The sequence below is a fragment of the Anser anser genome, assembly GCF_964211835.1.
Source record: "Anser anser genome assembly, chromosome: W".
Taxonomy (NCBI): domain Eukaryota; kingdom Metazoa; phylum Chordata; class Aves; order Anseriformes; family Anatidae; genus Anser; species Anser anser.
In genome coordinates, this window is record NC_139731.1 from 12992194 (window position 1) to 13014709 (window position 22516).

Consider the following 22516-nt stretch of genomic DNA (forward strand, 5'->3'; position numbering starts at 1 on the left):
ATATCTTACCTGCAAACAGAGATGGAAGAGAAATGAAGCAGAAGAAGAGTCTCCCACCTCTTCCCCAGCAAAACAGCTGCTTATATAGAGCTCTTCTTTTTAGTCAAGTAAAAGCTCCTCTCCTGTTTCTTTTTATTCTAACAACCATGGCAAGCTTCATGCAAACTGGCACCTAATCAAATCCTAAACCGTAGGAGGACAAGATGTCAGTTTTAATGTCCCGTGCTCAAGCCAGCCAACATGATTACTGTAGACCTTATTTAAACCATCTCCAAAGGCATCTGAAATGCCCTTGGCTCCCAGTGCAGCGAGCAGATAAAGAAGAGGCTGCATTCAGACCACTGGGTCCAGATGTCAATCTCAGTGAGCTTGATGACTTCTTTTCAGGAGCCAGGACATGGCAGCTTTAGACAGCTCTGAACTGTACCTTGCTCTCTTGAACAGAGATGCACGTGGCCCTGATCCCTGCCCATTCTTGTGTAGCTTTAGCTCTGCTGCAAAGAGTAGGTCATTTCTTCCTGTTCCAGCTGTGGCACTACCACTCTTGTTCCTCCATGAACACTGCAACAAATTGGTGATGGCTGAAGATGTGCCCCACAGCCTTAAATTAGCAGTCAGTAAAGCAGTTTGTTAATGGAGCAAACCTGGACCATCAGTGTGCAACTCTGCGTAAGGAAAGGGATTAAGATCCAAGCACAACGGTGGAACACAAAGACTCAATTACAATTACTATTATCCAATCCTGTACAGAAATCTACATATATATAATTAAATTATTATTATTTTTTCACCCTGCAGGTACCAAAACCATGACTGAAACTAATTAGATGTAGCCCTTTCAGGAACATTGCCTAATGTATCTTGGTAAGGCAGAGATAAGTTATTTTCTATTTAAACCAGACTGATGTGGAAAAGCCTGAAAAAGTTAAAAAAATAATGAAACAGAAAAGAAGGTGATAATGACATTTTTTATTTTTAAACTAAACTGTTTTGCTTTTAAGAGACTGTCCTCAACTTTATGGGCTCACAGAACATTACTGGATGGGTAGGCTGTGCAGGACCATAAACCATAAAGAGTAGGGCTACTGCTCCAGGCTAATAGTGTAAATTTCCACTGGATGGGTTTCATTTACAATTCACCTATTGCATCTGGAAGTCTAATTGTAGCCAAGTACATTTTCAGGCTGTTCAAGGTGTAATAAAGAAACCAATAGCTTAGAAAGGAAGCTTTAACTTCATAATTAGAAACATTTGCTATTTCAGGTGGCTTCCCCCCAGCATGTTTATGAGTTCCCTATTATACCTTTCACTGTGCTGTAAAAATAAACCATGACAGACCACAGAGTGATTCACAATACAATAAGAAACAGGGAGGAGAGAAGTTATGCAGGAAGTGTCTGAATAAACCTAGGACAGCAGGGTACCTGGGTGCTCATAAGCAAGGAGTTTTGCTGCAGGAGTGAGGACAGAAGAGTTGTCTGCATGCTATTCCCCAGTAGCCCTTTTAACACAAGGTGACAATGGAAACCAGTACCTATTTCTCATATATGAGGTGTGAATAGATTTATCAGTAGACTTCAGGGGCACTCACAAATGCTGTGCATTGTTAGCCACCATCCCACCTTAGGCTGGCAGCTACTACCCGCTGGAGCAGCTAGAGATGCTCCTCTCACCACTCCATGGCCCCAGTTAATCCTAATTGTACAGACCCTGCTGGCAGCAATCCCATCTCTCCTAGAAGTGACTGATAGCAGCCTGTAGTGCTCGGGAGCAAAGCACGCCATCCTTAAGAGCCATTCAGTCCCTCCAAGTCAAATTCTAACATGTGAAAACAGATCTATTGCTAGTAAGGAATAGAAAGTTCACCATCCTGAAGGAGGGCAAACAACCGCTTTCCTTTGCAGCTAATGGTTTAGCAGAACTTGGTTTTGATGAAAATCTGTAGTTTTCTGTCAAAATAACAACTGCATTGTAATTATTCTTGGTTATTGCTGTGAGAAACAAAGTTGTGTTTTTGCAATAGAAGGTGTTTTTGCAGTGGAAAATTCCACTAACCTTGCATATTCAAAAGTGGTTGTGCGGCATAGCAGTGGGGAGTATGTTAAGCAGATAAGGGGAAGGTCCCACTGTCCCAAAATAAGGAGGATAGCTAAGGAAAACAGGAGAAGCAGTAAAAAATCAGTAAAAACAAAAATCGCAGACAATGATATGTTTACTATAATGTGCTCCTAATTGGCAGGACGCCCACCATTGCAATCGTGAATAAAATAGCTTCACAGAAGGTCCTGTCTGAAGAAAATTATTTGAGATTTTTCTCACAGTTTGGGGGCTCGTCCGGGAGCTTGTCGCCTACCGAAGAGTTCTTGCCACCACAGACAGGAAGGTGCACCCCGCTGATTTCAGCGGCCCTGTCGTGGTAGGTTGTCTCGGGATGGCCGGCAAGGGAACGAGACTGTTAATCTGAAGACAGGCTCTGCGAAGGTCTGGGGAGAAGGGAGGCCAGCACTGACACAGCACAGGCACAGGGATAACTGCTGATAACCCAGACCAGGAAGCCGTGCACGGACCGAGGTAAGGGAAACTTTACCGTATCTTGCCTTGGGGTGGGTTCAGGGAGACTTTTGTGTGGAGTGTGCATAAGACGCACTTTTAGTGCGAAGCGAGTGTAGAGTCCCGATCCGCGAGGTTCCGTAGTCCCGCGAGGGGCGTGGCCAGAGAAGGACGAAGCAAAAGAGAGACGAGTGAAAGAGAGTCTCGGGGGTTTGGGCCCTTAGGTGTACGGTACCCCGAGCACGGTGAGGTAAGGTGCTCGGCAGTACACCCCACCTCTGTCCTAATCCTAGGTGAAGGCGTGTGGTACCCTGTGGGTGGTAAAGTCCACAGCAGCACATCAGGAAGAGATGGGGATTAAGGGTTCCAAGAGTCAGCAGGGTGGGGGTGGAGACCCTGGGATTGTTCCTAAAGATAGTCCTTTGGGGAGAATGATAAGGATTTGGACAAACAACCCAAAAACTAGGGGAAAAGATTAAAAAAAAATGGTTAGATATTGTGTAATTGTCTGGCCTAAAAAGCCAATAAAAGGAACTTCAGTATTTTGGCCAAAATATGGGTCTGATGATAATTCAATCTTTAAATTTATATGTAAGCAATAAGACTCCTTTTTCAGAGGAAGAATCAAGTTATGCTCCCTATAATCCTAATATTGCACCGGAGGCAGCGGCAGCTGCTCCAGGAGGGGAGACAGGGACTGCAATTGACACTGTCCCTGGAGAAGGAACACACTCTAGGCTCCGGCAAGAATTAGAACAATGTAGAAGAGATATTGAGAGTTTCGCCTTTCCTGATACTAACAGTACTGACACTAACTGTGTATCCTCTTAGGGAGATTCCAGTGGGACAAGGACAAATATGTTATGTGAACTCCCCCCTTATCAGCAGAGAGGTTAGGAGTTTTAAGAAGGAAATGGAAGTTTTTAATTGAGGGCCTAGCAGAACAGTCAAATCCATTTATAAGGCCTAATTTGTATTCGGGGGGGGGGGGGGGATGTCAATCTTGAGTATGTTGTTCACTGGAGAAGAATGTTTAGGGGGGGAATGATTTGCCAGGAACTATGCAAGAATGAGAAAGAACTAACACCCCCCCCGGACCGAGAGTAATTCCAATAGAGCAGAAATATCCGCTTATCTAACTGCAATAATAACAACCCACAACACAGAAATCATATGAGAGACTCGGGGCCAGAATGAGAAAGTACTCGGGGATGACTCCTCAGGACCCGGTAGCCCAAGGGCTCTTTAAAGTTCATTTTGTGGTTAAAGCCTGGCCAGATACACAGAAAAAGCTCCAGAAGGTGGGAGGATGGAGTGAACAATGTAGGTAGTATGAAGGTGTATGCCAGGAGGGGAGATGAGAAGGAAAAGTAGAGAGCGAAACAAATGGTATTCACAGCGTACTGGGTAGTGAGGCAGAGGGTTGGAGACAGAGGGACTTTCGGGAGGAGTCAGGCCCAGGCTGGAAAGGAGGGGAAGAGAGACGAAGGAATGGCAGACAAGTGTAAGAAATGGTCCAGCAATTCGTGCCACTAAGGGGTTTTGAAGGGTTAACATTGAGGCCTGGGTTTAGGCGAGAAGAGAACAAAGGGATTTCTTCAGAGAAAAACTGCTGACTTTGCACGAATGTGCAGTAACTTCTGACAGCCGGCCAAGAGACCACTAGATAAGGAGGAAGAATATGAGCCTCCCTGTCTGAGCGGCCCCCGAGAAACTAACAGAGACTGATAAGCAGGCGCACCTGGAAGGACTTCGGATTCGGGAAAACAATTATAATAACCCTGCCTCTTCTAGAAGTAGTAATGAATATGTATTAGCCTAGGAGCATAAAAACCAGCCGCCTTACGTAACAGGTGTGCGTCCCGGTGGAGCAGAGACTCCCGGCGCACCCAGCGCTGTTTGCTTGCCTCTATTCGTTTAATAAATTGTAAACTCTGATTGTAATCCTATTTGGGACTCAGTCATTTATAACAATTGGGGGCTCGTCCGGGATGGTCTTGGTTCCTGAATTCTGACTTGATCTAGGAGGGGCGCCCCCACCATTTGGTGGCTCCTGTTCGAGTCAGGTCAGGGCTAATGCCATCTTGAACCTGAATAAGGGCAAGCAAAGATTTAGATTTTTTTATGAGCTCCCTTTGCCGGCTGCAGCACTATATTTTGCCCGTAATTCTGCGCGCGAAGATCCGAACGAAGACGACGGAGTCGTAAGTATTTAAGGCGTATACCGTTCGGTTGGGTGGGTTTCGGTTGCCTGTGTGTGTGAGAGTGTGACTGAGACGGAACGTAGTTCCGAAGCGATTGTGGAGGTCTTCTAACCGCGGTTCCAATCTCCCGCGAGGGACTTGGCCGGTGAAGGACCGAAGCGATTCCTATAGGATTCGTGGGTGGGTGATAGGTCCTAAACCCCCTGCAAGACACTCTCACTAAGGCAACCAAGGGCTGTAGGAATTGCCACAGTAAAATTCCTAGATGGGTCAGACAAAATTGAAGACCCGGGACCAGAGAAAAGGGAGCAAATTACCAGACATACCACCAGAAAGTCCATTAGGGATAATGATTAGAAATTGGAACGATAGGGGCCCCAGAAAAGGGAAAAAGTAAATTAAAAATGGTTCAGTATTGTATGACAGAATGGCCAAAGGAGCCTTTAAGACCACATGTCTTTTGGCCCGTTTTCGGATCCTTCGAAGACTGGGTTTGCCAGGCCTTAAATATACATGTTAATTCAAAGGAACCTTTTAGCCAGGAGGAAAGTGATTATGCAGGATTATGGATCAGGATCTCACGTCCTTTTCCAGCCTCAATATTTACACTAAAAGCAGACGAGAAGTTTGACGAAGAAGAGAACAAAAAAATAAAAAAGAAAAAAAAAAGGAAAAAGAAAAAGATGATGAATGGGAGTCATTGGATAACCTACCACCTCTATATCCTAACAATCCACCCCCGGTGGTGCATCTTGTAATCCTGTTTTGTTCTTAAATGTTTTGACTGTGTCAAGGAGGAAGGTGGGAGCATTATCTAAGTAACAGTTTAGAAGTTTGTGTATATTCGCGGTGGTGTTCGGTCAGTTTCCCAAGTATCGGGGGAGCGGGGCTGACTGATTATCAAAGTGGTAGAACGGAGAGTCACTTCTTTGGTGGTTCGGGCCTGAGCTCTGGGAATTTGGTAAGAAGGGGGAGAGCGAATTTATTTAGGCCTCAGTACCTTTTTAAACCCCCATCTTGACGGATACACAGGAGTGATTCCTTGTTTTGTGTAGGCTTACTAACAAAGTGCATGAGAAAAATTAGCATTTGGCTTGAAATTCGGTCTTATTGAAATGTAAATTTTGTGGAAAAGGTGTTATTGTTTGTCTAGAAGACAGAAGGCTGAGTGCTTCAGGTGTTTTTCCGAAGTCCTGCGGATTTATGATTGGAATGGGGCTCATTAATAATCTGAAATAGTAAAGTTTGTATGTGGAAAGAAGAGTTTAATCCCAGAGAATTGGGACATTTGGGAAGAAGATTAGGAAAAGATAGTAAAAACCTGCAATAAAAAGGTTTGCGTGGAAATTGAAACAAGGGACAGTAACTAATATAAATAAATAAAAGGGAATGGGAAATCAAGGAAAAGGGGAAAATCCAAAAAAAAAAAAAAAAAAAAAAAAAAAAGACGTCCTAAAAAAGAAAAAGCCTCCTTGGGTGCATATTGGCACATTGGAAGGATATTGTTAGAAATGGGGGCACAGAAAGCAAGAGGACTTTCACTAAGTATTGCAATCAATGGTGGCCACTATATAAACTAAATGGCCACTTTATGGATCAATCGACTATAACAGTGTCTTGCAATTAATGTTTTTGAGGAGAGAAGGAAAATAGGATGAAATGTTGTATAGTGATATGTTGTTTCAGCATGTTGGAGGGAAAAGGTTTGGAATTAAGTTGGCCCCTGACTGAGCCTTTGGTGTTGGCATTAGAAAAGTACGGGCTGGAGAAAGGTAAAGGAAGTGTTAAAAGGGTTGTTGAAGGTGTTAAAGGTTGTGTGGCATGTAGTATTTAACAGAGCTGTTTGAAGTTGAATGAGCAGGGGAAGAGGATGTAGGAATGCTAATAGTTCCGCCTCAACCCGAGGCTGAGATCTCTAAATCGCGGTGTGAGCCCTCTGGGGCAGGGGGACCGTGATGGGTCCGAGAGAGTTGTCGTGGAAACAGAAAAGCAGCTAACTTTTGAAACAACCTGAGTTCGTGTGTGAGCTCAGATTGCCAATGGGACCGCTCAGGGAACTTTCAACGATTGCATTCCCCTGACCGACCCCCTCACTGAGACCCTAATCACCCCGGAAATTATGTAAATACTAAAATCTGGTTAAATTGGCTATTGGGAATTGAGAATCTGTTCCAACAAGGTCCAAAAGAAACCCCTATGGAATTTATGGAATTTTTGAATTTCTGGACCAACTTTGAAATGCAATGAAAAAAAAAAAAATGGACCTGGCTTAAAAAAAAAAAAAAAAAAAAAAAAAAAAGAGAGAGAGGCAACTGGCTAACCTCTTTCCAGGGCAATCAGCCCCTGATATCAGAAAGAAATTGTCTTAGGCTGCAGGACAAACAACAGTCAGGAATGATGGGGACCTGGGGCATCTACCCTAGCAGGTCCACTAGTTGAAATAAAGCTAGGAAACGAAGACAGGCTTGAATTTTTTGTTGGTTATGGGAGCTTCTTTCTCTGTGTTAATTAGGCTGTAAATGTAATAGGAGCAACATATTCAGTGTTAAATAGTTTAAAAGGACGATTAGGAACTAAGACAACTACAATAATTGGAGCCACAGGGAAAGAGGAAGAATGGTCATTCTTACAACCCCTTGATTTGCGTTTTGGGGGTGAGGAACTAACCCATAAATTTTAGTATGTACCAGAATGCCCGATGCCACTCTTGGGACGGGATCTATTAGCCAAATTAGATGCAACAATAACCTTTGAGGATGGAGAATTAATAATGAAGGTACCTGAGTCCAAAGTAGGCCAAATCCTAATGATCAAAGATAAACCCTTTGTTAATATTCCAAGAGAAGTAGAAAATGCAGTTATAGCAACAGTACGGGAAACAGATGTACCAGGGAAGTCGAAACTGGCACAACTGGTAAAGGTGGAATTAAAGGAAAGAGCCAAACCTGTTTGAATCAAACAATATCCACTTAAGATAGAAGCTAGGCACGGGAATGGTGAAAATTATTGACAAATTTCTCAAATATCAGATTCTGGAAGAATGTAAATGGGAATACAATACTCCAATTTTTCCAGTAAAGAAGCCGAATGGCGAGTATAGATTTGTACAAGATCTTAGAGCAATAAATGAAATAACAAAGGATATTCACCCGGTAGTAGCTAATCCTTACACATTGTTAACATCTGTGAAAGAGAAATATAAATGGTTTACCGTGATAGATTTAAAGGATGCCTTCTTTTGCATACCTCTTGATAAAGATAGTAGAAAATTATTTGCCTTCAAATGGGAAAACGTATTGAAGTTTTTGGACCACATATGGTAACAACCGTTTTGGAACAAAGTGGGGGGGGCACTGGTTATCACCCAGCCGGATGATGAAATATCAGGCAATCCTAACTGAACAAGATGACATAACCTTGAAAACGACTAACCTGTTATATCCAGCAGTATTTCTAGGAACCGTTCCAGAAGAAGGACCGTTGGAACACAATTGTGTGGAAATAATCGAACATACGCCAGCCACAAAGATTTGAAGGATGTACCCCTTGAAAGGTATTCAGTGGGAATACCACACTCCGTGGCACCCACAAAGCTCAGGGAAAGTAGAAAGGATGAATCAAACAATAAAACAACAATTGGCTAAGTTAATGATTGAGACACAGCTGCCCTGGACGAAATGCTTACCATTGGCACTTTTAAACATAAGAACTAAACCACACAGTGAGACTGGATTATCATCATATGAAATGTTATATGGTATGCCTTATTCTCAAGGGATGCCCCTAGGGAACAATGTAGTTGAGGATCATAGTATCCAGAAATACATAATTACCATTGGAAGGAGATTACAGGAGATAAGAGAAATTGGGATGATGACTCAGACACCACCTTTAGGATTTGCTATTCATAAAATACAACCAGGAGACAAGGTCTTAATAAAAACCTGGAGAGAAGAATCATTGAACCCCCGATGGGAGGGACCGTACCTTGTTTTACTTACTACTGAAACAGCTGTGAGAACAGCAAGAAGGGGTTGGACCCACGCATCCAGAATAAAAGGACCAATAACTACCGAAGCCTGGAGGGTTGAGTCCACTCCTGGGGAACTGAAACTGAGACTAAAGAGGAACTGATATCCCAGCAATGAGGTTCTGCATGAATTAAGGGCACTGGATAAAGAGGACAAGGCTGAAGGGAGGAAAGGGAGAAGGCAAGACCGGGGTAGGACCCTCCACTGCGGCGTGTATGGTCTACCGAGGGAGGCAACCCCTATGGGTATTGACCGCCGAGTGAGAGTGCCTCGACCGGACTTCTCCCACACCAAGATCAGTTTGTCCTGAGAAAAATAACATGAGAACCTTTTAAACCCATAATAAAATTGTGATTAGTTTTTCCAGGAGCTGGATCACCCTGAAGGGCTGAATGGTAACACAAGCTCTGAAAGCGGGCCCAACCCCATGATTGAAGGCGCTTCCCACACTCTCAAGATTGGACGGCGAAAAAGGCTTATAATATGACAGGTCGCCAAAGAGAACTGAATTGTGACTGTAAGTGGAAACCCAACGTGGGAGCTTGGAAGCGTGCATATACGAGTACAAACGGGGCAGACATTGTAACAGGACCACTCGGTAACAAGGACACTCTGTATTATCACGCCCCAAAGGGTAAAGATGGATGGGATGGTCATTTTCCAAACGGGACGTGGGCCCTAAAGGGACATTATTGGGTGTGTGGCAAACATGCTTACAAGAGGCTACCTGGAAACTGGTCGGGAATATGCTATGGGGGTACATAAGACCCTTGTTCTTTTTATTGTCACAAACACAAGGAAATCATTTAGGAATAAGATTATATGATGACCTGAACAGAGTAAAACGATCTATTGATACTTCCTTAGCCGGGGGTAGTGCCCAAAAATGGGGAAAGGATGAATGGCCTCCTGAAAGAATCATACAGCATTATGGGCCAGCCACCTGGAACCCAAATGAGTTGATATCAGGAGCCCGAGAACCTATTTATAATTTGAACCGAATAATTAGGTTGCAAGCTATCCTCGAAGTTGTAACAAATCAAACAGCGACAGCCTTGGATCTTTTGGCTGACCAATCCACTCAAATGAGAAATGCTATATTCCAACATAGAATGGTCTTAGACTATTTACTAGCAGAAGAAGGGGGAGTATGTGGAAAACTGAACGATTCTAATTGTTGTCTACAGATTGATGATAATGGAAAAGTGGTCAAGCAGATAACAAAGGAAATTAGAAAGCTAGCCCACGTCCCAGTACAAACTTGGAAGGGTATGGATTGGGATTTCTTTTCATGGTTGCCTGGTGAACCATGGGTTAAAAGGATGCTGTTTTTATTTTTATGTGGTATAGTGACATTATTGTTTATACCTTGTATGATACCTTGCTTTACGTTGTTGATACGGCGAGTAATAAATAGCACCCAATTTGTGATGACTTCAGTGGAGAGAAAAGGTGACGTGTCGATAATGATGCTTAAGAAGTGGACACCCCGAGAACTGACTGATGAAATCCAATTGTTACTGACAAAGGTTGAAGGAGAGACACGAATTGATGATTAAAAAAAAAAAAAGGGAGGAATTGTAAGAAATGGTCCAGCAATTCGTGCCACTAAGGGGTTTTGAAGGGTTAACATTGAGGCCTGGGTTTAGGCGAGAAGAGAACAAAGGGATTTCTTCGGAGAAAAACTGCTGACTTTGCACGAATGTGCAGTAACTTCTGACAGCCGGCCAAGAGACCACTAGATAAGGAGGAAGAATATGAGCCTCCCTGTCTGAGCGGCCCCCGAGAAACTAACAGAGACTGATAAGCAGGCGCACCTGGAAGGACTTCGGATTCGGGAAAACAATTATAATAACCCTGCCTCTTCTAGAAGTAGTAATGAATATGTATTAGCCTAGGAGCATAAAAACCAGCCGCCTTACGTAACAGGTGTGCGTCCCGGTGGAGCAGAGACTCCCGGCGCACCCAGCGCTGTTTGCTTGCCTCTATTCGTTTAATAAATTGTAAACTCTGATTGTAATCCTATTTGGGACTCAGTCATTTATAACACAAGGAAAGCTACCTGTGTTGCAGCCTAAATCCTAGCAAGGACAGGTTTGAGAAGATGTGGCCAAGCAGGCCACTTCAAATAGGAATACCCGGAGTGAAAGAAGGAGGAGAGATGGCTGTTATAAATTCAGAATAGGGGAGTCAGGGCTTCTCAGAAAGCTAGTTCCCTGATAAATGAAAAAGTGTACCTCAAGGGCTCCTCAAGTGTACCTCAATGGGGATCACTCTACAATTATAATTGCGGGTAAAACAGACAGCATAGGAAGAGTAATAAAATTTATTACCTCTTGCTGACAGGCTGGAGCGGTGAGAAACAAAGAAACAAGCTGGGGGCACCTTCCCCTATCCACCCTCTTCCACCTCTTCCCTGCCCTGAGTGGCGCGGGGGGGCTGGCAGTGGGGGCTGCCGTCAGTCCGTGGTGCTTCATTTCCACCGCTCCTTCACGGTCACTCTCCCCCCTGCTCTGGTGTGGGGTCCCTCTTGTGGGGTGCTGACCTTCCTGGGCTGGTCCTGTGTGGGTTTCTCCACGGGCAGCGAAAAACGGGCTCTTTGGGAGCTGCTCCAGGTGTGGGTCTGTGCCACAGGGTCTATTCGTCAGGAGAAGGTTGGTCCGGCTTGGAACCCCCTGGGGTCCACCCCCCCCCCCACCCCCCCCCCCCCCCCCCCCCGATCACCTGCTCCTGCATGGGCTCCTCTCCACGGGCTGCAGCGTGGAGATGTGCTCTGCTGTGGTACACCATGGGCTGCGGGGGGGGCAGCCTGCTCCACCAGGGGCCTCTCTGTGGGCCGTGAGGGGGCTTAGGCTCCAGCACCTGGAACACCTCCTCCCCCTCCTCTGCACTGACCTTGGTGTCTGCAGGGAGGTTTCTCACTCCTCACTCTCCCAGCTGCTGTTGTGCAGCAGTTTTTTTCCTTTTCTTGGATGTGCTCTCACAGAGGCACAAACTGCATTGCTCATGGCTTGGCTCTGGGCCGTGGTGGGCCCCTTTGGGGCCGGCTGAAACTGGCCCTTATCTAACGTGGGGCAGCTGCTGGAATCTTCTCACAGGGGCTACCACCGCAGCCCTCCCCCCCCACACACACTACCAGAACCTTGCCATGTGAACCACATACACTGGGGCAGCTAGGTCATTACTGGTCTGTAAAGTATCAGGGCTTAAATTAACTAATGAAACCCTAAATGTGATGGGGGTAGAAGGGGCTGGGATAACAGTGCCACTTTTTGAGGACACTGTCCTGTTTTCAGTTAGGACAGAGTTAATTTTCCTCCTAGTAGCTGGTAAGGTGCTATGTTTTGGATTAGGATGAGAAGAGCGCTGATAACATGCTGATGTTTTAATTGTTGCAGAGCAGTGTTTACACCAGGCCAAGGACTTTTCGGCTTCTCGCTCTGTCCTGCCAGCGAGCAGGCTGGGGGTGCAGCAGGAGCTGGGAGGGGACAGACCCAGGACAGCTGACCCAAACTGGCCAAAGGGGTATTCCATACCATCTGACGTCATGCTAAACAATATATAGGGGTGGCTGGCCAGGGTGGTGGGCCGGCTGCTCGGGGATAGGCTGGGCATTGGTCAGCGGGTGGTGAGCAATTGCATTGTGCATCACTTGTTTCGTACACATCAGTAGTAGTAGTACTATTATCATTATTATTATTATTATTATATTCCTGTCTTAATAAACTGTCTTTATCTCAACTCACAGGCTTCACTTTCCCGTTTCTCTTCCCCATCCCAGACAGGGAGGGGGGAGGGTGAGCGAACGGCTGTGTGGTGTTTAGCTGCCGGCCGTGTTAAACCACAACAGATACCAAGTAGAGACTAGGGACAGATTGATCACTGGGCAATTATTGTATGCACCCGAGGCAGGGACTAACTTGTTGGGAAAGGATTTGATAATGACATTGAGCATTAAAATAGTAAATTGTTAGACTGGAATAACAGTGTTATTAATGGAGGGCTCTCAGACCCTGAGAGTAAAGATATATTTGCCTTTGAGTGGAAAGACCCTGAAATGGGGTGGAAACAGCAATACAGATGGACAGTTTTACCTCAGGGGTTTACAGGGCCACCGATTTATTTGGGCAAGTTCTAGAAGAAATTTTGGAGCAATTCCAACCTCCAAAGGAGGTGTTACTGTTACAATATGTGGATGATCCTTTATTGTCAGGACAGGAGAAAACAGTTGTGAAGGAAGCCACTAACAAGCTATTCAACTTTCTGGGAAAACAGGGCTCGAAAGGATTGGAAAATAAATTACAATATGTAGAAAGAGAAGTCAGGTATTTAGGGCATCTAGTGTCTGAGGGAGAACAAAGAATAAATCCAGAGAGGATTCAGGGAACTGTTGAGCTACCCCTACCCAAAACTAAAAAGGAGTAAAGAGTTTTAAGAGAAAGAGGTTCCTAAGGAATGAGGAGTCATGAAATCCAAAGGAAAACAGATACTCCCTGATGGGAGAGAAATGCTGAATAAAGTGCTAATGAGGCAAATATTAACTGTTTTACATCAAGAGGGTCATTGGGGAATTCAAGCAACGTGTGATGCTGTGCTATGGAAATATGTATGTGTAGGAATACATATGTACTCTGGCTGAACAAGTATGCAGGAGTTGTGTAGTATGTCAAAAGGTAAATAGGAAAAGTATCCGCAGTCAGCCCAAAGAGGGGTGAGAACCAGGAATTCAATGCTTCCAAAATGTACAGGTAGATTTTACAGAACTCCTTAGAGTAGGTAGATTTAAATACTTGTTAGTCTTGGTCGATCATTTGTCAGGGTGGGTGGAAGCTTTCCCTTCAGTACCTGCTACTGCGAACATAGTAACTAAAGTAATTCTAGAACAAATAACTCCCAGGTATGGAATTGTTGAAAATATTGACTCTGATCAAGGAAATCACTTTATGTCAGAAATATTGCAAGGGCTAATGTGGACTCTAGGAATTAAGTGGAAATTTCACACTCCTTGGCATCCTTCCTCTTCTGGAAGGGTGGAGAGGATCAGACAGTAAGCAGCAATTGACTAAGTTCTGGAAACTCAGCTTCCCCAAAGTGCTTACCTTTGGCACTTCTCCGAATTCAAACTGCACCAAGAAAAGATGTGGGAGTTTCACCATATAAAATATTATTAGGATTGCTGTACATGGACAAAGGGAATGAATTACCTCAAAATGAGACAAAATATGCTTTTCTTAAGAACTATATACTGAGGCTGTCATCCTCTTTGTCATCTCTCAGGACCCGTGGACTGTTAGCTCAAACCCCACCCTTGGAAGCCCCGATCCATCCATTCCGAGAAGGAGACTGGGATCTGATGCGAACATGGAGAGAACTGAAACTGCAACCTGAGTGGGACGGACTGTTCCAAGTGCTCCTGACTACTGAGATGACAGTAAGAAGAGCTGAGAAAGGGTGGACTCATTCCTGGGTAAAAGCATCAGCTAACCCCGATACCTGAGAGACTGCATTAACAAAGACTTTTAAGGTTAAAACTGTTGAAATTATCTATTGTAAACCTTTAACTTCTCCTCAGAAGAATTCTTAATGAATTAATGAGTAAAAGGGATTGAATTACACAGAATTGGGGTGTTTCCAGGGAACACTCCCTGAAAGTGGGAGAAAAAGAAGAGGGGGGATATTTAATCCCCACCAGAAGAATCCTTATTAGTTTGTGATTTTTATTGTTTTTCTTTATTATTATTTCTTAATTATTATAGGTGTAAGGAATGGTCCAGCAATTCGTGCCACTAAGGGATTTGAAGGGTTAACATTGAGGCCTGGGGTTAGGTGAGAAGAGAACAAAGGGATTTCTTCAGAGAAAAACTGCTGACTTTGCACGGACCTGCAGTAACTTCTGACACCCGGCCAAGAGACCACTAGATAAGGAGGAAGAATATGAGCATCCCCGTCCGAGCGGCCCCCGAGAGACTAACAGAGACTGATAAGCAGGCGCACCTGGGAGGACTTCGGATTCGGGAAACCAATTATAATAACCCTGCCTCTTCTAGAAGTAGTAATGAATATGTATTAGCCTAGGAGCATAAAAACCAGCCGTCTTACGTAACAGGTGTGCGTCCTGGTGGAGCAGAGACTCCCGGCACACCCAGCGCTGTTTGCTTGCCTCTATTCATTTAATAAATTGTAAACTTTGATTGTAATCCTATTTGGGACTCAGTCATTTATAACAATTGGGGGCTCGTCCAGGATGGTCTTGGTTCCTGAATTCTGACTTGATCTAGGAGGGGTGCCCCCACCATTTGGTGGCTCCTGTTCGAGTCAGGTCGGGACTAACACCATCCTGAACCTGAATAAGGGCAAGCAAAGATTTAGATTTTTTTATGAGCTCCCTTTGCCGGCTGCAGCACTATATTTTGCCCGTAATTCTGCGCGCGAAGATCCGAACGAAGACGACGGAGTCGTAAGTATTTAAGGCGTATACCGTTCGGTTGGGTGGGATTCGGTTGCCTGTGTGTGTGAGAGTGTGACTGAGACGGAACGTAGTTCCGAAGCGATTGTGGAGGTCTTCTAACCGCGGTTCCAATCTCCCGCGAGGGACTTGGCTGGTGAAGGACCGAAGCGATTCCTATAGGATTCGTGGGTGGGTGATAGGTCCTAAACCCCCTGCAAGACACTCTCACTAAGGCAACCAAGGGCTGTAGGAATTGCCACAGTAAAATTCCTAGATGGGTCAGACAAAATTGAAGACCCGGGACCAGAGAAAAGGGAGCAAATTACCAGACATACCACCAGAAAGTCCATTAGGGATAATGATTAGAAATTGGAACGATAGGGGCCCCAGAAAAGGAAAAAAGTAAATTAAAAATGGTCCAGTATTGTATAATAGAATGGCCAAAGGAGCCTTTAAGACCACATGTCTTTTGGCCCGTTTTCGGATCCTTCGAAGACTGGGTTTGCCAGGCCTTAAATATACATGTTAATTCAAAGGAACCTTTTAGCCAGGAGGAAAGTGATTATGCAGGATTATGGATCAGGACTTCACGTCCTTTTCCAGCCTCAATATTTACACTAAAAGCAGACAAGAAGTTTGAAGAAGAAGAAAAAAAAAAAAGGAAAAAGAAAAAGATGATGAATGGGAGTCATTGGATAACCTACCACCTCTATATCCTAACAATCCACCCCCGGTGGTGCATCTTGCAATCCTATTTTGTTCTTAAATGTTTTGACTGTGTCAAGGAGGAAGGTGGGAGCCTTATCTAAGTAACAGTTTAGAAGTTTTGGTATATTCGCGGTGGTGTTTGGTCAGTTTCCCAAGTATCGGGGGAGAGGGGCTGACATTATCAAAGTGGTAGAACGGAGAGTCACTTCTTTGGTGGTTCGGGCCTGAGCCCTGGGAATTTGGTAAGAAGGGGGAGAGCGAATTTATTTAGGCCTCAGTACCTTTTTAAACCCCCCATATTGATGGATACACAGGAGTGATTCCTTGTTTTGTGTGGGCTTACTAACAAAGTGCATGAGAAAAATTAGCATTCGGCTTGAAATTCGGTCTTATTGAAATGTAAATTTTGTGAAAAAGGTGTTATTGTTTGTCTAGAAGACAGAAGGCTGAGTGCTTCTGGTGTTTTTCCGAAGTCCTGTGGATTTATGATTGGAACGGGGCTCATTAATAATCTGAAATAGTGAAGTTTGTATGTGGAAAGAAGAGTTTAATCCCAGAGAATTGGGACATTTGGGAAGAAGATTAGGAAAAGATAGTAAAAACCTGCAATAAAAAGGTTTGCGTGGAAATTGAAACAAGGGACAGTAAGTAATATAAATAAATAAAAGGGAATGGGAAATCAAGGAAATGAGTAAAATCCAAAACAAAGACGTCCTAAAAAAAAAAAAAAAAGCCTCCTTGGGTGCATATTGGCACATTGGAAGGATATTGTTAGAAATGGGGGCACAGAAAGCAAGAGGACTTTCACTAAGTATTGCAATCAATGGTGGCCACTATATAAACTAAATGGCCACTTTATGGATCAATCGACTATAACAGTGTCTTGCAATTAATGTTTTTGAGGAGAGAAGGAAAATAGGATGAAATGTTGTATAGTGATATGTTGTTTCAGCATGTTGGAGGGAAAAGGTTTGGAATTAAGTTGGCCCCTGACTGAGCCTTTGGTGTTGGCATTAGAAAAGTACAGGCTGGAGAAAGATAAAGGAAGCGTTAAAAGGGTTGTTGAAGGTGTTAAAGGTTGTGTGGTATGTAGTATTTAACAGAGCTGTTTGAAGTTGAATGAGCAGGGAAAGAGGATGTAGGAATGCTAATAGTTCCGTCTCAACCCGAGGCTGAGATCTCTAAATCGCGGGTGCGAGCCCTCTGGGGCAGGGGGACCGTGATGGGTCCGAGAGAGTTGTCGTGGAAACAGAAAAGCAGCTAACTCTTGAAACAACCTGAGTTCCTGTGTGAGCTCAGATTGCCAATGGGACCGCTCAGGGAACTGTCAACGATTGCATTCCCCTGACCGACCCCCTCACTGAGACCCTAATCACCCCGGAAATTATGTAAATACCAAAATCTGGTTAAAATGGGAAATGAGAATCTGTTCCAACAAGGTCCAAAAGAAACCCCTATGGAATTTTTGAATTTTTGGACCAACTTTGAAATGCAATGAGAAAAAAAAATGGACCTGGCTTAAAAACAAACAAACAAACAAACAAACAGAGGCAACTGGCTAGCCTCTTTCCAGGGCAATCGGCCCCTGATATCAGAAAGAAATTGTCTTAGGCTGCAGGACAAACTTACAACAGTCAGGAATGACGGGGACCTGGGGCATCTACCCTAGCAGGTCCACTAGTTGAAATAAAGCTAGGAAACGAAGACAGAGGCTTGAATTTTTTGTTGGTTATGGGAGCTTCTTTCTCTGTGTTAGTCAGTAAATGTAATAGGAGCAACATATTCAGTGTTAAATAGTTTAAAAGGACGATTAGGAACTAAGACAACTACAATAATTGGAGCCACAGGGAAGGAGGAGGAACGGCCATTCTTACGACCCCTTGATTTGCGTTTTGGGGGTAAGGAACTAACCCATGAATTTTAGTATGTACCAGAATGCCCGATGCCACTCTTGGGACGGGATCTATTAGCCAAATTAGATGCAACAATAACCTTTGAGGATGGAGAATTAATAATGAAGGTACCTGAGTCCAAAGTAGGACAAATTCTACTCAAAGTAGGACAAAGATAAACCCTTTGTTAATATTCCAAGAGAAGTAGAAAATGCAGTTATACCAGCAGTATGGGAAACAGATGTACCAGGGAAGTCGAAACTGGCACAACCGGTAAAGGTGGAATTAAAGAAAGGAGCCAAACCTGTTTGAATCAAAAAATATCCACTTAAGATAGAAGCTAGGCAGGGGATAGTGAAAATTATTGACAAATTTCTCAAATATCAGATTCTGGAAGAATGTAAATCGGAATACAATACTCCAGTTTTTCCAGTAAAGAAGCCAAATGGCGAGTATAGATTAGTACAAGATCTTAGAGGAATAAATGAAATAACAAAGGACATTCACCCGGTAGTAGCTAATCCTTACACATTGTTAACATCTGTGAAAGGGAAATATAAATGGTTTACCGTGATAGATTTAAAGGATGCCTTCTTTTGCATACCTCTTGATAAAGATAGTAGAAAATTATTTGCCTTCGAATGGGAAAACCTATTGAAGTTTTTGGACCACATATGGTAACAACCATTTTAGAACAAAAGGGGGGCCACTGGTTATCACCCAGCCGGATGATGAAATATCAGGCAATACTAACTGAACAAGATGACATAACCTTGAAAACGACTAACCTGTTATATCCAGCAGTATTTCTAGGAACTGTTCCAGAAGAAGGACCATTGGAACACAATTGTGTGGAAATAATCGAACATACGCCAGCCGCGAATATTCGAAGGATGTACCCCTTGAAAGGTATTCAGTGGGAATACCACACTCCGTGGCACCCACAAAGCTCAGGGAAAGTAGAAAGGATGAATCAAACAATAAAACAACAATTGGCTAAGTTAATGATTGAGACACAGCTGCCCTGGACGAAATGCTTACCATTGGCACTTTTAAACATAAGAACTAAACCACACAGTGAGACTGGATTATCACCATATGAAATGTTATATGGTATGCCTTATTCTCAAGGGATGCCCCTAGGGAACAATGTAGTTGAGGATCATAGTATCCAGAAATACATAATTACCATTGGAAGGAGATTACAGGAGCTAAGAGAAATTGGGATGATGACTCAGACACCACCTTTAGGATTTGCTATTCATAAGATACAACCAGGAGACAAGGTCTTAATAAAAACCTGGAGAGAGGAATCATTGAACCCCCGATGGGAGGGACTGTACCTTGTTTTACTTACTACTGAAACAGCTGTGAGAACAGCAGAAACGGGTTGGACCCACGCATCCAGAATAAAAGGACCAATAACTGCCGAAGCCTGGAAGGTTGAGTCCACTCCTGGGGAACTGAAACTGAGACTAAAGAGGAACTGATATCCCAGCAATGAGGTTCTGCATGAATTAAGGGCACTGGATAAAGAGGACAAGGCTGAAGGGAGGAAAGGGAGGAGGCAAGACCGGGGTAGGACCCTCCACTGTGGTGTGTATGGTCTACTGAGGGAGGCAACCCCTATGGGTATTGACCGCCGAGTGAGAGGGCCTCGACCGGACTTCTCCCGCGCTAAGATCAGGTTGTCCTGAGAAAAATAACATGAGAACCTTTTGAACCCATAATAAAATTGTGATTAGTTTTTCCAGGAGCTGGATCACCCCTAAGGGCTGAATGGTAACACAAGCTCTGAAAAGCGGGCCCAACCCCATGATTGAAGGAGCTTCCCACACTCTCAAGATTGGACAGCACAAAAGGATAAGAAATGCTATACTTCCTGGCATTGTTTTTACAGGGGCAATTGGGCCATGGGCAAGAATGGAGGAATAACTTTTTCACTTTGGGGGAGGAAGTGGCCAAGGCCTTTAACCTTAGTAACTGCTGGATTTGTGGAGGACCAGGGGGGAACTGAAAGTTGGCCCTGGGTAGCAGGCCCGGTCGAACCCAAGTGGTGGGTCAGGAATTTGAGCGAAGTTCATAATGGGACGCAATTTTGGAAAGAGGAAGGAGGTCCATGGCAGTTGCACTCGTCAGCTCGGGGTGTATACTGCTTGAACAGAACAGGAACAGTGGCGGTGGGAAAAAGCGTTTGCAATTGGACTCTGTCCCCCGGATATGATTGTACCGATCCTGGATGTAGTCCTATAAACTGTACAGCACGTAGTGGGAAATGGAACGCCACACATGTTCAGCTGAGAAATGGGACTTGGCTGAAATGCTCATATTGAGAATTTTTTGGATCCGGATGTGAAACTGTGGCAAGAGCACAAGAGGGGGGACAATTCGATGGTCAAATCTTGAGCTGTCAGCGTGATAACACCACTAAGGAATAGCATGTGGTGCGTGTCTATCGTTGGAAATGGCAGAATGAGAATGGGAGGCGAGTGTTCTTTAAACATTTCTGGTCAGCTTATAATATGACAGGCCACCAAAGAGAACTGAATTGTGACTGTAAGCGGAAACCCAACGTGGGAGCTTGGAAGTGCGCATATACGAGTACAAACGGGGCAGACATTGTAACAGGACCACTCGGTAACAAGGACACTCTGTATTATCACGCCCCAAAGGGTAAAGAGGGATGGGATGGTCATTTTCCAAACGGGACATGGGCCCTAAAGGGACATTATTGGGTGTGTGGCAAACATGCTTACAAGAGGCTACCCGGAAACTGGTCGGGAATATGCTATGTGGGGTACATAAGACCCTTGTTCTTTTTATTGTCACAAACACAAGGAAATCATTTAGGAATAAGATTATATGATGACCTGAACAGAGTGAAACGATCTATTGATACTTCCTTAGCCGGGGGTAGTGCCCAAAAATGGGGAAAGGATGAATGGCCTCCTGAAAGAATCATACAGCATTATGGGCCAGCTACCTGGAACCCGAATGAGTTGGTATCAGGAGCCCGAGAACCTATTTATAATTTGAACCCAATAATTAGGTTGCAAGCTATCCTCGAAGTTGTAACCAATCAAACAGCGACGGCCTTGGATCTTCTGGCTGATCAATCCACTCAGATGAGGAATGCTATCTTTCAACATAGAATGGTCTTAGACTATTTACTAGCAGAAGAAGGGGGAGTGTGTGGAAAACTGAACGATTCTAATTGTTGTTTACAAATTGATGATAATGGAAAAGTGGTTAAACGGATAACAAAGGAAATTAGGAAGTTAGCCCACGTCCCAGTACAAACTTGGAAGGGTATGGATTGGGATTTCTTTTCGTGGTTGCCCGGTGGACCATGGGTTAAAAGGATGCTATTTTTATTTTTATGTGGTGTAATGACATTATTGTTTATACCTTGTATGATACCTTGCTTTACGTTGTTGGTACGGCGAATAATAAATAGCACCCAATTTGTGATGACTTTGGGAGAGAAAAGGTAATGTGTCGATAATGATGCTTAAGAAATGGACACCCCGAGAACTGACTGATGAAATCCAATTGTTACTAACAAAGGTTGAAGAAGAGACACGAATTGATGATATTAAAAAGAAGGTGAGGAATTGTAAGGAATGGTCCAGCAATTCGTGCCACTAAGGGATTTGAAGGGTTAACATTGAGGCCTGGGTTTAGGTGAGAAGAGAACAAAGGGATTTCTTCAGAGAAAAACTGCTGACTTTGCACGGACGTGCAGTAACTTCTGACAGCCGGCCAAGAGACCACTAGATAAGGAGGAAGAATATGAGCCTCCCCGTCCGAGCGGCCCCCGAGAGACTAACAGAGACTGATAAGCAGGCGCACCTGGGAGGACTTCGGATTCGGGAAACCAATTGTAATAACCCTGCCTCTTCTAGAAGTAGTAATGAATATGTATTAGCCTAGGAGCATAAAAACCAGCCGCCTTACGTAACAGGTGTGCGTCCTGGTGGAGCAGAGACTCCCGGCGCACCCAGCGCTGTTTGCTTGCCTCTATTCATTTAATAAATTGTAAACTTTGACTGTAATCCTATTTGGGACTCAGTCATTTATAACATAGGGGTGTATATATATAGAGAGAGAAATGATGTATTTTAAGTTTATCTTAGTAATACCTATTCTCAATGGATTAGTGATAGGATGGAGGGAAAAATCAGCATTTCCAATGAATCCAGAACATCTATCGAGTTCTGTCTCAAAATAAATGTTGGATTTGCACCCAAATACCTAGAAGGATTGAAAAGGCCTTGTCCCTGATTGCTACTTCCAGCAGCAACTGTGTCTTTATTCTCTAGATTTCTAAAAATGACAGATCATACTCAGTCCTGGGAAGGACTAGATTTTGAAGTTGAGCTCCCTACACATAATCCTGGCTACAATATACTGTGTCATCAAAAGTGCCTTTTAAACAACATTGCTAGAAAGTAAGGGGGCAATAGTACTGACCCTGGGTGTGTTAATATTATCCATGAAGTAGTGAATAATCCATACTGTACCGAATATGGTAGCTACAGGAATGCTAATATACATAATGCACACCAGGTACAACATGAGAATCCTGTAACCGGATGGCCTGTCCCAAATGGCAAGGGGTGGTACTGGCTATGTGGCAATAAAGCCAGGAAGGTGTTGCCCCTAGGTTGGAAGGGAGCTTGC

General features: G+C 44.0%; 1 protein-coding gene and 1 long non-coding RNA gene across 5 annotated transcripts in view; one reads left to right on the plus strand and one right to left on the minus strand.

Annotated features, from left to right (window-relative positions):
* Positions 1-22516, minus strand: part of LOC310888759 (protein FAM219A-like) — a 149182-nt gene that overhangs the window by 77792 nt on the left and 48874 nt on the right. The gene's annotated exons all lie outside the window — the stretch shown is intronic.
* On the plus strand, positions 2595-10389 carry LOC310888766. Its single transcript, XR_014576141.1, has 2 exons — positions 2595-4754; positions 8200-10389. It is a non-coding gene; the product is annotated as an uncharacterized lncRNA (long non-coding RNA).